Source organism: Phodopus roborovskii, unplaced genomic scaffold, assembly GCF_943737965.1.
Source record: "Phodopus roborovskii unplaced genomic scaffold, PHOROB, whole genome shotgun sequence".
In the NCBI taxonomy this organism is placed as follows: Eukaryota; Metazoa; Chordata; class Mammalia; order Rodentia; family Cricetidae; genus Phodopus; species Phodopus roborovskii.
In genome coordinates this window covers 39,332,230-39,345,051 of record NW_026126410.1, presented here as the reverse complement: position 1 = coordinate 39,345,051, position 12,822 = coordinate 39,332,230, and the positions used below count along the sequence as shown (strand labels likewise).

The 12,822-nt window shown below is 39.3% G+C and overlaps 1 protein-coding gene across 1 annotated transcript in view; it reads right to left on the bottom strand.

Annotated features, from left to right (window-relative positions):
* Positions 1-12,822, bottom strand: part of Ctnnd2 (catenin delta 2) — a 791,514-nt gene that overhangs the window by 161,304 nt on the left and 617,388 nt on the right. The gene's annotated exons all lie outside the window — the stretch shown is intronic.

The window sequence follows — 12,822 nt, the reverse complement described above, 5'->3', positions numbered from 1 at the left end:
AATCCTTGCATTCCACATACTAAAAATAGACAATGATCACACAAACCCGATTGTTAGTTAAATAAGTGACTATACTGTTGTATAAAAACTGCTTTAGAGATAAACTTGAAACTGTCTTCAGAAGCAGCATTTACTGAGAGGTTTATTTACATGAAAGCAGTTGTCTGGCATATACAAACCAGTCCTTTAGTGAAGGGCATCCCTTGAGGACAGGTCTGGTTTGCCTGTTTTTACAAAACAGTTGTATTCAAACCAGCCTTCTCTGATCATCCACACATTTACCTCTGCCTTTGTCCAAAAATAAACCTTGGCATCCTGTCTTTTCCAGAAGAGTTTACCCAAACTCCTTTTACTGTATCAATGTTTTTCCTTATGCTTTGTGTATGGGTTTTATTTTCATTATTCTCCTAAAATTGAGTATATAAAACATTCAGGTAAACAGTAGGTGTAGAAAATATGTTTTGAGTGGGATTTGATTTGTGATACTAGAAACATCAACATATTATATTTTTGGAAAAATAAGATAAAGCTGTTCATTCATCCATGATGAAATCTCTTATTGAATTCTGATCACTGAAATGATCAAAATGTGGCCAGCATTCATTTGTAGTGACACAATGTCATTTTATAACAAAACAATAGATCTTTCAGTTTCAAAGAGAACATTAAACGTAAATCATGTTTCATCTCAGTATTTGAGGAACCTTTCAGAAAGCCCTGGTAAAGCGCTTGTGTGCACCATATGTAAAACAATGGCGACAAAAGATAATGAGTGTTTTCATTACCAGTCCCTGATTGAATATACTAACACATATAAACTGAAGTCTGAAAGTGGATGATTTAAAACATAATTAGCACAGCAAAACATAATAGTGAAATGTACATTTTCTCCTTGTAAGCCCTTCTGTGATAATAATAGATAATAAATAACTTTTGCTATTTTAGGGACTAAAAAAGAGTTGGGAGGAAGAGATAACACTCAATGGAAAATAGAAGGAATGCATAAGGAATCGTCTAATATTTTACAAGGAGAGAGAAGATAAAGAGAAGATGTCTTCATTGGACTGTTCTGTCTCCCTCATCTTTCTTGTTGACTTATTAGTTAGTTTCAGCTAGTTCAGACTTGAGCATGGAATGGTCCCTCTGTTCATACTCATCTACCTTTCCACACTGTGCTGCTGCTTGTCATAGTCCAGTGCACTCATGAAAACCCGTGGTCTGCATCCTCTCGTCTTCCACCCTGAAAGGAGGGCTGTGACCCCACCAAGGACAACCTCGGTATGAGCTGAAGAGTTGGGAAAGTGAGGGGGGGGGAAGAGAGAATACATTGGAAGGAAAGAGATTCGAGATTCATATAGGAAATTAGACTAAGTACCCTCCTCTCTAATGAAATGAGAATTGGGCTGTGTTCAAATTCGTCATTCCTTCCTTTTCTCCCTTCTTTTGTTGTGGTTTAGGATGTGACCACACACTGTTTGGTAGTTCCTACAAAACCAGGCAGCCAAAGCCTGAACACAGGAGAGGGAACTGGACTCAATGACTTCTGTGGCCAACAGAGCAGAATGGCCGTCTGAGAGCCTGCATCAGGCTGTAAGGCACAGCATTGTGGCTTTTCTTTTCCTAGTTTCCTTTGGGGCTGTTTGCTGGCAGTGCACCCTGCTGTTCCACCTCAGGACCCACAGGCAGCCCACAGACAGGTCACTGTGCTGAAGAGGGTGGCCTTCATTGAACAAGTCACATGACTGGAGCACTGTGTAAGCCGCTCCACAATGGGGCTGCTCCTGGACCCCTGACCTTAGACATGAGATGTTTGCTGTTTCTAGCTCTTAAACTCCAGGGTTTTGTCTGCTATACATCCTTTCCTTCCTGCCCTGCGCTCTCTCTCTCTCCCCTTTGATGTCCCTTTCCTTTGTCCAGCAGGCTCACCTCACACTTCCCTCTACTTGCACCTCAGTTTACTGTCTCGCTTTTCTTTCCAGCCATGAGAGGATAGAAAGTACTTGTGTGAGTGGACACTGAGCACTCAGCATTCAGTGTCAGCATTCAACACCCAGGGGGCGCTTGCCAGGAAGTTACTGCAAAAAAGCAGAGTAAGTAACTACGGGATAAGATCCTGAAGGAAGCCAGGGGCTCTGAGCATCAAGCATTTGTAAATCACTAAGGAGCCAGCAAGATAATGTAAACTGAAAGAGTGAAACAGCAGATGCAACAAAAATAATAAATCCTGGTGCAAATATGAAAATGCTATTTAAATGGCATTATATGCCATGATTATACAGACACAGACATTCTACTTGTAGCTGGCAGAGAAATATTTATACTTCTGAAAAACAGTAATCAATTTAGCACTAGGAATTTCATCTCTTCAGCTGATCTAGGTAGTTTTATTATATTAACTTACCAATAATTCTAAATTACCCAGGGTGATGCCAAATTGTAATACATAAAAAAATTGTAGAACAAACCAAATTCACAAAGTATCAGCATCCATGAGGAGTTAAAAAAAAAAGTTGTAATTGGTAATTGGAAAATTTTAATTTACATGATGAAGGTATGCTAATTTCTTTCTGATAGTAATCTGTAATAAAATTGTTTTTGTGGAATGTTCCATTAATGACATCATCCAGTAGCATCCTTTTATAAGTATAAAGTTATTACTGTTCCAAATATAATTGACAGTTCATTTAGTTGAGAAGAAATTTAAATAACTAATGATGTATACTAAATATATTTAAGAGATACTTTATTTTTATTTCAGGCAAAGGATGGCTTTTTTTAGATTACCATATTCATGAGCAGTAATTGGTTTATTAAAATTTCTTTAATAAGGTTTTAATTACTTTCATTTGATCCTTTATTTTGTTTTAATAGGGGGTAATTGTGATTTTTCAAACCTGAAAGAGATGACAATCTCTGTGTAAAAAATGAATAAAACTCACACTTTAATAACAGCAAGCCTCAAACATGGCCTCTGGGTTGTAGAGGTCTTTATTTCACCCTCCATTCGCTTTAGGCTGTTTTGATTTTCACTAAAATCTTGAGGAAGAATTCCAACAAAGGGTGGTGCTCTAAAAAATGCCCAGAAGAAGTCTGGGCTTCATCTCTTTTAAATGTCTTAAAAATATTTATTTAAAATTAATCAGTTCATGAAAAATTAAGTATGCATTTATGAGGATTTAGTTTAAGGAATACCTTCATTTACTTAATTTTGAGAGTGACAGCTTGTGTACCTGAGGGAGTAGAAAAAATTATATGGGACCAAAAGCTTCTCCTCTTTTTCATTAAAAATTTCAAAACATAAACCTATAGACCAGGTGTAGTGGTGCACACCTTTAATCCCACTCAGGAGGAAGATCCAGGGAGAATTCCATGAGTTCTAGGCTAGCCTGCTCTACACAGTCTACAGAACAGACAAGGCTATATGGCGATGCCTTGTCTCTGACACAACCATAAGAAAACCACATCTTTATGTGTTTGGGTGTTTTGGCTGCATGTTTGTCTGTACACCATAGTCATGCAGTGCCCACAGAAGTGAGAGGATGGAGTCAGATCCTTTGAAGCTAGAGTTACAAGAGCTGGGAGGAACAGGTCTTCAGAGAGAGCAGCCAAGTGTTCTTATTATTAAATCATCTCTCCAGCCTCCAAACAGTTTATCTTGTAAGGGAATCAGGGTTGGGCTTAGTGAGGTAATTTAAAGGGGACCAAGAGGGAACTCAATTGCTTCCTTTCCCACCTTGATTCATGCATTCGGATAGTTTTGAATGGGATTGAGCTGCTGCTTGAACTCTGCTTCTGGGAGTCCTTGAACTCCTGTTGCGCCTCAAGGTGTGCATGAGAATTGTACCACAGTGAGAGTCCTTCTTGATGTAACACACACACACACACACACACACACACACACACACACACACACACACACGTCCAAGCGCCTGACACTTACAAAATATTGTTTAATAAAAGCATTTATCTCAACTTTATGCTCACATTTACCATAATGATGCTTATACCCAGGGGTAATTCCTTAGGCCCAGACCCCTCAAGCTTTCTTTCAGGAGTGCCAGGGATTGAGGAAGCAGAACAAAGAAAGTATAAATTCTCCTTCATCTCCCCAAAGAGTAAACCTTCTTGGTCTCTGCAGGGGGAGGGGGTTGGGGTGGGCAGAGGGAAGGTTAAGCCTCTTGAAATTTCAGATCAGGAAAGCATTAAGAGCTAGTTAGGAGAGGAATGGGTTGTGGGGAGTTGTCAATTTGGGGGCGAGGAGGAAGTAAAACGTGTGACTGTCACCAGCATCACCACACATTTCATCCTACTACTGCAGTATATGGCTTCTAATCCAAACACTGAGTCATTTTAAAGAAACACATACAGATAAAGGCTGAGAATAAACTAAGTTAGTTTTTCCTTGTTTTCAAGGAGAATCAATTAGTCAACCTGTCTGTCTGCCTGTCTGCCTGTCCATCCATCATCAAATTTAACTGCATAATGGATGAAGCATGAATTGTCCTTTACTTTTGAGATTATGGCCTCTGTTGGCATAAAGCAGTCATATTCTGGTCTGAGAGGACAAAACCTATCTGGTTCCCATGAGGCATTTTAATTGCTATGATTCTAAAACAACTTCCTGCAACTATTCAGCCACCAAAATTGAAGATCTCTTACTCTAAGGTCAGAACTGACTCCAGCAATGAAGTCAGGTTCAAATTTCTGCACCAACTACAACTGCTGAAAGTTTAGCGCAAGCTTATAAGATTAATATAGCAAGAGACCAATATGCATCTAAATTTGTGATGAATCTTTTAGAAAATCATCCTTTTTTAAAACAAGATTTATGCCATATATATAACTACAGCCTATTCTTTTTAAAACAAGATTTATTTTGAAATGTTTATGTTTACCTGTCTTTGGTCTGCATGTATGTATGTGTCCCCCTGGGTATGTTTGCTGCCTGTAGATGTCAGAAGAAAATGTCTTGAAAACTGGCTTCTCAAGACCTAGAGTTTATTTATCAACACTCTCCTTGTATTGTGCCACCAATATAAATTCTGCCCCATCAGAGAGGAATACCCACCTTTAATCATGCAGCAATGAGCTCAGTGTGTGTGTGTGTGTGGTGTGGTAAGTGGTGCATGTTTTTGTGGTGCACACATATGAATGTGTATGTGTGTGTGTGTGTGGTGTGCTGTGTAAGTGGTGCATGTGGTGCATACATATTAGTGTGTGTGTGTGTGTGTGTGTGTGTGTGTCTGTCTGTCTGGTGTGCTGCGTAAGTTGTGCATGTATGTGTGGTGCATACACATGAGTGTTGCATGGGTGTGCATGCCTGTGTATGTGCATCTGAAGGTCAGAACAGGGTACTGGGTGTCTTCCTTTTTACATCCCATCTTGCCTTCCAACAGTGTCTCTGATTTAGAAACTTACTGTTCTGACTGTTAGCAGGCCAGTGAGCTCTGAGGATCCGCCTGTCTCCCCTGTTTCAATGCTGGAGTTATAGGCATGTGCAGGTGTGTTCAGTTTTTTAGTAGGTGCTGACGATTTGAATTCATGTCCTATTCTTGTATAGTAAGCACTCTTACTAACTTGGTCATTTCCCCAGCCCCCAAGAGCCTGATTAATAACCCCATACAATCTTTCTTTGACACAATTTCTTTCGTGATTAAGACTATAATAATTATGACTGTAAGTCTAATAAACTTAGCCCTGTTTGCCAATATTTTCTCGCTTGTTGACACTTAGGACATTTGACAAATATGAATGGCTGAGAATGTGTGGGCTCTCAACTTTGGCTAACACAGAACCTATGAATTCTTGAACGCACAGGGGACTCCTTTATCTCCAGAGATTGTGTGATGGGTAAGCTATCTGCAGCTTCATTAAGTGTCATACCCCAGGGTTCACACAGCCTCACATGTTGGCAGCATTCTTCACAGCTTCTCCTGACTCTCTAGGCCTAGAGAGAAGAAAGAGAGTGAGGCTATGTAACCTCTATACAGAATAGGATGCCGGCCATCTGGGGGGCTTCTGTGTTATGCCATATATATAACTACAGCCTATTCTTGTGCTGTTGGTGCAGCATCAGGGTTTGAAGCTTTCACAGTCAAGCATCCCTGGGCTGTGGATTGGACTAGCTTTGTCTCCCAGTGCTTCACTTGCAAAGGCATGGGCCTCAAGTGTGGAGGTTAGCATTTGTAAAGGTGGAAGATATCCTGGGATGTGGCCTTGCTGGCTTCTTAAATTGCCCTGTGAAGTCTTGTTCCCTTATGAAATCTTGCTATGAAGACAGCTATGCCCAGGGTAGATAAAGGGGGATGTCAGATTTATTTCATTCATTCATTCATTCATTCATTCATTCATTATTTCTTTCTTTCTTTCTTTTTTTTTAACTTTTAGTCAGCACAACTGTCAACTAAATAAGCATTTTTCTTTATAAAGTTATCTAGATTCAAATGTTATGTGGTTAGGGTACTTAACATGAACTAATAAACTCTTGGAAGAGGGCAACTGGGAAGAACAATTGGGTCCACTTTTTAAGAATATCCTTGTTCCTATGACTTCAAAAAAGAAGCCTTTATGAAATTAAGTAGCACAATAAAAAGACTAGCAATTGGAAATCAAAGACTGAAGTTGAAATTTCAGTTCTCACAAACAATTAAGAAATAGCCTCTGCTGCTGGACCCACTGATTGGGGTGATCATTGGGTCAGAGTGCAGGGTGGAGGGTCCAACACCCTTCCACCTCCTTGGAACTTCCTGGGTTGGCTCTGAGCATCCTGGACCCACCTCTCCATGCAGGACCATCTTGAGCTAGCACTCACCCGATCTTGGGCCCCACAGCCTGCCTGAATCCCCCCACATCCTTCCTGGGAACTCCCTGGGTTAGCTCTGCATCTCCTGCACCCCTATAAACTAGGCTGAGTGGTTCAGTCCTGGTACTCTTTTCCATTTTCCACCCAGAGCCTGCTATCCCCTCATCCTTGGTCCTGCTGGGCTCACTGCTCTGGGTGAGCATTGGGCCAGAGTGCTGGTCCAACACCCCCTCCACTTCCTTGGAACTTCCTGGGTAGGCTCTGAACATACTGGACCCACCTAGAATCTGCATTCAACTGATCTTTGGGCCCCATCGCTTGCCCTCTGCCTGAGTGCTTGAGACCATCCTGAGCTTGCCTTCCTCACATCAGTGGCCCTCCTGTGGCCTCTGCTTGACAGACCTCCAAGAGAGCTCCTATCATCCAGCATTACAGACATCGAACTCCTGACACATCTACACTCACCGGGAGAGCAAGGGTAGAGAGAGACTCTACCTGCGCCCACTGGAAGAAGCAATGGGAAGACAGAAATACAAGAAAACACCCAACAATAGAAAGACCAGTATGATACTACCAAAATGAGGGACTCTACACTAACTAGATCTGAACATAAAAGCAGACGAAGCACAAGAAAATGACTTAAAAAATAACTTCATAAAAATGTTAGAGGCCCTCAAAGATGATATGAGGAAATCCCTTAAAGAAATGAAAAAAAAAAAAAAACAAACAAAAAATTAGAATAAATAGAGAAAAAAGGCCAAGCAAAAAATGAACCAATATACTAAAGAAAGTAAGGAAAGCCAAGAAAAAACAATGAAATAGATGAAGGAAACAACTCAAATAGTTTAAGGCCTAAAAACTGAAATGGAGACAATAAAGAAAACACAAACTGAGGGAATGCTGGAAATAGAAAGACTGTGTAAGTGATCAGGAACTACAGATGCAAGCATAACCAATAGAATACAAGAGATCAAAGAGAGAATCTTAGGTACAGGATATAAATGAGAGGAAATAGATTCATCGACCAAGAAAAATCTTAAATCCAACAAATCCTTAACACAACACATCCAGGAAATGTAGGACTCAGTGAAAAGACCAAACCTAAGAATAACAGGCATAGAAGAAGGCAAAGAAGCCCAGCTCAAAAGTACAGAAAGCATATTCAAAAAAATCATTATAGAAAACTTTCCAAACAAAGAAGGACATGCCTATGCAAGTACAAAAAGCTTACTGAACACCAAATAGACTGGACCAAAGAAAAAAGACCCCTCTATACATAATAATTAAAACACCTAACACATAGAATAAAGAAAGAATATTAAGAGCACCGAAGGAAAAAGGCCAGTTAACATATAAGGGCAGACCTATCAAAATTACACCTGAGGTCTCCATGGAAACTCTCAAAGACAGAAGGTCTTGGATAGATTTTCTACAAATACTAAAAGTCCACGGATGCCAGCCCAGGTTACTATACCCGGCAAAACTCTCAATCACTATAAATGGAGAAAACAAGATATTTAATGACAAAGCCAGATTTTCACAATATGTTCTGGAAGGAAAACTCCAACCCAAGGAAGGTAACTATGCTCACAAAGACATAGGCAATGGATAATCCCACTTCACCAAAACCCAAGGGTAAAGCAGGGAAAATATATCCACAATACCAGTGCCAACAACAATTCTAAAACAAACAAGCATTAACAATCAATGGTTCTTACTTTCCCTAAACATTAATGGCCTAACTCGCCTATAAAAAGACACAGGGTAACAGAATGGATACAAAAACAGAATCCATCCTTCTGCTGCATACAAGAAACACATCTAAGCTTCAAAGACAGACATTACCTCAGGGTAAAGGGTTGGGAAATGATCGTCCAACCAAATAGAACCAAGAAGCAAGCAGGTGTGGCTATCCTAATATTTAACAAGTTAGACTTCAAACCAAAATTAATCAAAAGAGATGAAGATGGTCATTTCATATTCATCACAAGAGAAATTCATCAGCACAAAGTCTCAATTCTGAACATCTATGCCCCAAATACAAAGGCAGTCACATTCATAAAAGAAATGCTACTAAACTCAAAGCTCACATAAAACACTGACACTCATAGTGGGAGACTTCAACACCCCATTCTCACCACTAGACAGGACCACTACTCAGAAACTTAACAAAGAAAGAAAAGAAACAACAGAAGTTATGTCTCAATTGGGTTTCACAGATATCTATAGAACATTCCATCCAAACACAAAAGAATATACTTTCTTCTCAGCTCCACATGGAACCTTCTCTAAAATCAATCACATACTAGGCAACATAACAAACTTCAACAGATACAACAGATACAGAAAATTGGAATATTCCTCTATATCTTATTAGACCACCATTTATTAAAGTTGGAATTCAACAATGACACAAATCACAGAAACACTACAAAGTCACGGAAACTGAACAATGCACAATTGCACCATACCTGAGTCAAAGAAGAAATAAAGAAATAAAGGAATTCTTAAAATCCAATGAGAATGGGGACACAACATATCCAAACTTATGGGACACCTTGAAAGCAGTGCTATGAGGGAAGTTCATTGCACTAAGTACCCACATGAAGAAAATGGAGGAGAGTCACATTAGAGAATTAACAGCACAACTGAAAGCCTTAGAACAAAAAGAAGCAAACTCACCCCAGAGGAGTAGATTCCAGGAAATAATCAATTTGAGGGCTGAAATCAATAAAGTAGAAACCAGGAAAACAATACAAAAAAAAAAAAAATCAATGCAACAAAGAGTTGTTTTTTTGAGAAAATCAACAAGATAGACAAACCTTTATCCAAACTAACGAAAAAGCAGAGAGAGAACATGCAAATTAACAAAATCAGAAATGAAAAGGGGGACATAACAATGAACACTGAGGAAATACAGAAAAATTTCATGTCATACTTTGAAAACCTGTACTCTACAAAATTTGAAAATTCAAAGGGAATGGACAGATTTCTGGATAACTATCACTTACCAAAATTAAATCAAGAACAGATAAAAAACTTAAATAGACCTATAACCCCTAATGAAATAGAAGCAGTCATCAAAAGCCTCTCAACCAAAAAAAGCCCAGGGCCAGATGGTTTCAGTGCAGAATTCTACCAGAAATTCAAGGAAGAGCTAATACCAATAGTCCTCAAATTGTTCCACACAATAGAAACAGAAGGTTCATTACCAAACTCTTTTTATGAGGCCACAATCACCTTGGTACCCAAGTGACACAAAGACACAAATAAAAAAGAAAACTACAGACCAATATCTCTCCTGAACATTCATGCAAAAATACTCAATAAAATACTGGCAAACAGAATTCAAGAACACATCAAAATAATCATCCACCATGAACAAGTAGGCTTCATCCATGAGTTGCAGGATGTTTCAACATATGAAAATCTATCAATGTGATCCACCATATAAACAAACTGAAAAAGAAAAACCACATGATCACCTCACTAGATGCTGAAAAAGCCTTTGACAAAATTCAACACCCTTCTTGATAAAGGTCTTGGAGAGATCAGGGATAACAGGAACATACCTAAACATAATAAAAGCAATATACAGTAAAACAATAGCCAACATCAAACTAAATGGAGAGAAGCTTAAGGTGATTCCTCTAAAATCAGGAACAAGACAAGGCTGCCCATTCTCTCTATATCTCTTCAATATTGTACTTGAAGTTCTAGCTAATGCAGTAAGACAACAAAAGGAGATCAAGGGGACACAAATTGGAAAGGAAGAAGTCAAACTTTCACTATTTGCAGATGATATGATAGCTATAAGCAACCCAAAAAACTCTACCAGGGAACCCTACAGCTGATAAACATATTCAGCGAATTAGCAGGATACAAGATAAACTCCAAAACAAACAAACAAACAAACAAATAAATAAATAAAATCAGTAGCCCTACTATATACAGACAACAAACAACAAAGGGGCTGAGAAAGAAATTAGAAACATCACTCTTTACAGTAGCCACAAACAACATAAAGTACCTTGGGGTAACACTTACCAAACAAGTGAAAGACTTGGAAAGAACTTTGTGTCTTTAAAGAAAGAAATTAAAGAAGATACCATGAAATGGAAAGCTCTCCCATGCTCATGGATAGGTAGGATAAACACAGTAAAAATGGCAATCTTGCCAATAGCAATCTACAGATTCAATGCAATCCCCATTAAAATCCCAGCACAATCCTTCACTGACCTTGAAAGGATAATAATCAACTTTATATGGAAAAACAAAAGACCCAGGATAGCCAAAAAACAAACAAACAAACAAACAAACAAAACAAAAACATGTACAATAAAGGAATTTCAGGAGGCATCACCATCCCTGACTTTAAGCTCTACTACAGAGCTATAGTCCTGAAAACAGCCTGGTATTGGCACAAAAATAGACAGACCAATGGAATCGAATCAAAAATCCTGATAATACCCCACACACCTACAAATAACTGATTTTTCACAAAACAGCTAAAATTGGAGGAGGAAAGCATCTTCAAAAAATGGTGCTGGCACAACTGGATGATGGTGTGTAGAAGACAGATAGACCCATGTCTGTCACCATGCACAAAACTCAAGTCCAAATGGATCAAAGACCTCAACAGAAATCCAGCCACGCTGAACCTCTTAGAAGAGAAAGTGGGAGGTACCCTTGAACAAATTGGTACAAGAGACTGCTTCCTGAACATAACTCCAGGGGCACAGACACTGAGAAGCTTCTGTAAGGCAAAGGACACAGTTGACAAGACCAAAGGGCAGACCACAGACTGGGAAAAGATCTTTACCAACCCCACATCTGACAGAAAATAGTTACCAAAACACCAAATAACCCTATATAAAAATGGGATACAGGACTGAATAGAGAATTCTCAATAGAGGAAATCAGAAAGACTGAAAGACAATTAAGAAAGTACTTAACATCCTTGGCTATCAGGGAAATGCAAATCAAAACAACTCTGAAATACCATCTTACTCCTGCTAGAATGGCTAAAATTTGAAACACCAATGACAACTTATGCTGGAGGTGATGTGGAGAAAGGGGAACACTCCTCCACTGCTGGTGGGAGTGCACAGCCATGTTGGAGATTCACCATGGAGGGATACTCCCTTAACCTAGAGGCAGGAGAGAAGACCTAGTCCCTATTCCAAATGACTTGACAGATTTAGATGACCCCCTCCCGGAAGGCATCACCCTATATATGGAGTGGGGGGGATGGGAGGGAAAGGTAGTGAGGGGGCATGGAAGTGTGGGAGAGAGCAAAAGAGAGAGGGAGGGAGAGGGAACTGGGATCAATATGTAAAATAAAAATAAAAAATAAAATAACTGTGGTACAGAACTGAAAAAAATAAAATTTAAAAAAGGGAGGTACAGAACTGAATAGTGAATTCTCAATAGAGGAATCCAAAATAACTGATAGACACTTAAGAAAGTGTTCAACATCCTTAGCCATCAGGGAAATGCAAATGAAAACAACTGAGATACTCCTGTCAGAAACACCAAAGACAGGTTATACTTGAGAGGATGTGGGGAAAGGGGAACATCTGTTTAGCTATATTCATAGCAGCATTATTTGTAACAGCAAGAATCTGGAAGCAACCTAGATGCCCCTCAAATGAAGAATGGATAAAGAAGATGTGGTATATTTACACTATTCAGTGGGGGGAAAAAATCAAAAAAAAAACAAAACAAAACAAAACAAAAAAAAAAAACAAAAAAAACCAATGGAATCTTGAAAAACCATCCTGAATGAGGTAACCCAGTCACAGAGGAGCATGGTATGTACTCACTCATATATGGATTTTAGACATAGAGCAAAGGACCACCAGCCTATAATTCACACTGCCAGAGAAACTAGGATACAAGGAGGAACCTAAGAGGTTCATACAAGGTCCCTCACAGAAGGGGAAAGGAACAAGATCTCCTGAGCATACTGAGAGTGGGAGGGCAGTGAGTGGAGAGGGAGTTAGGAGAAAGAGAAGGGG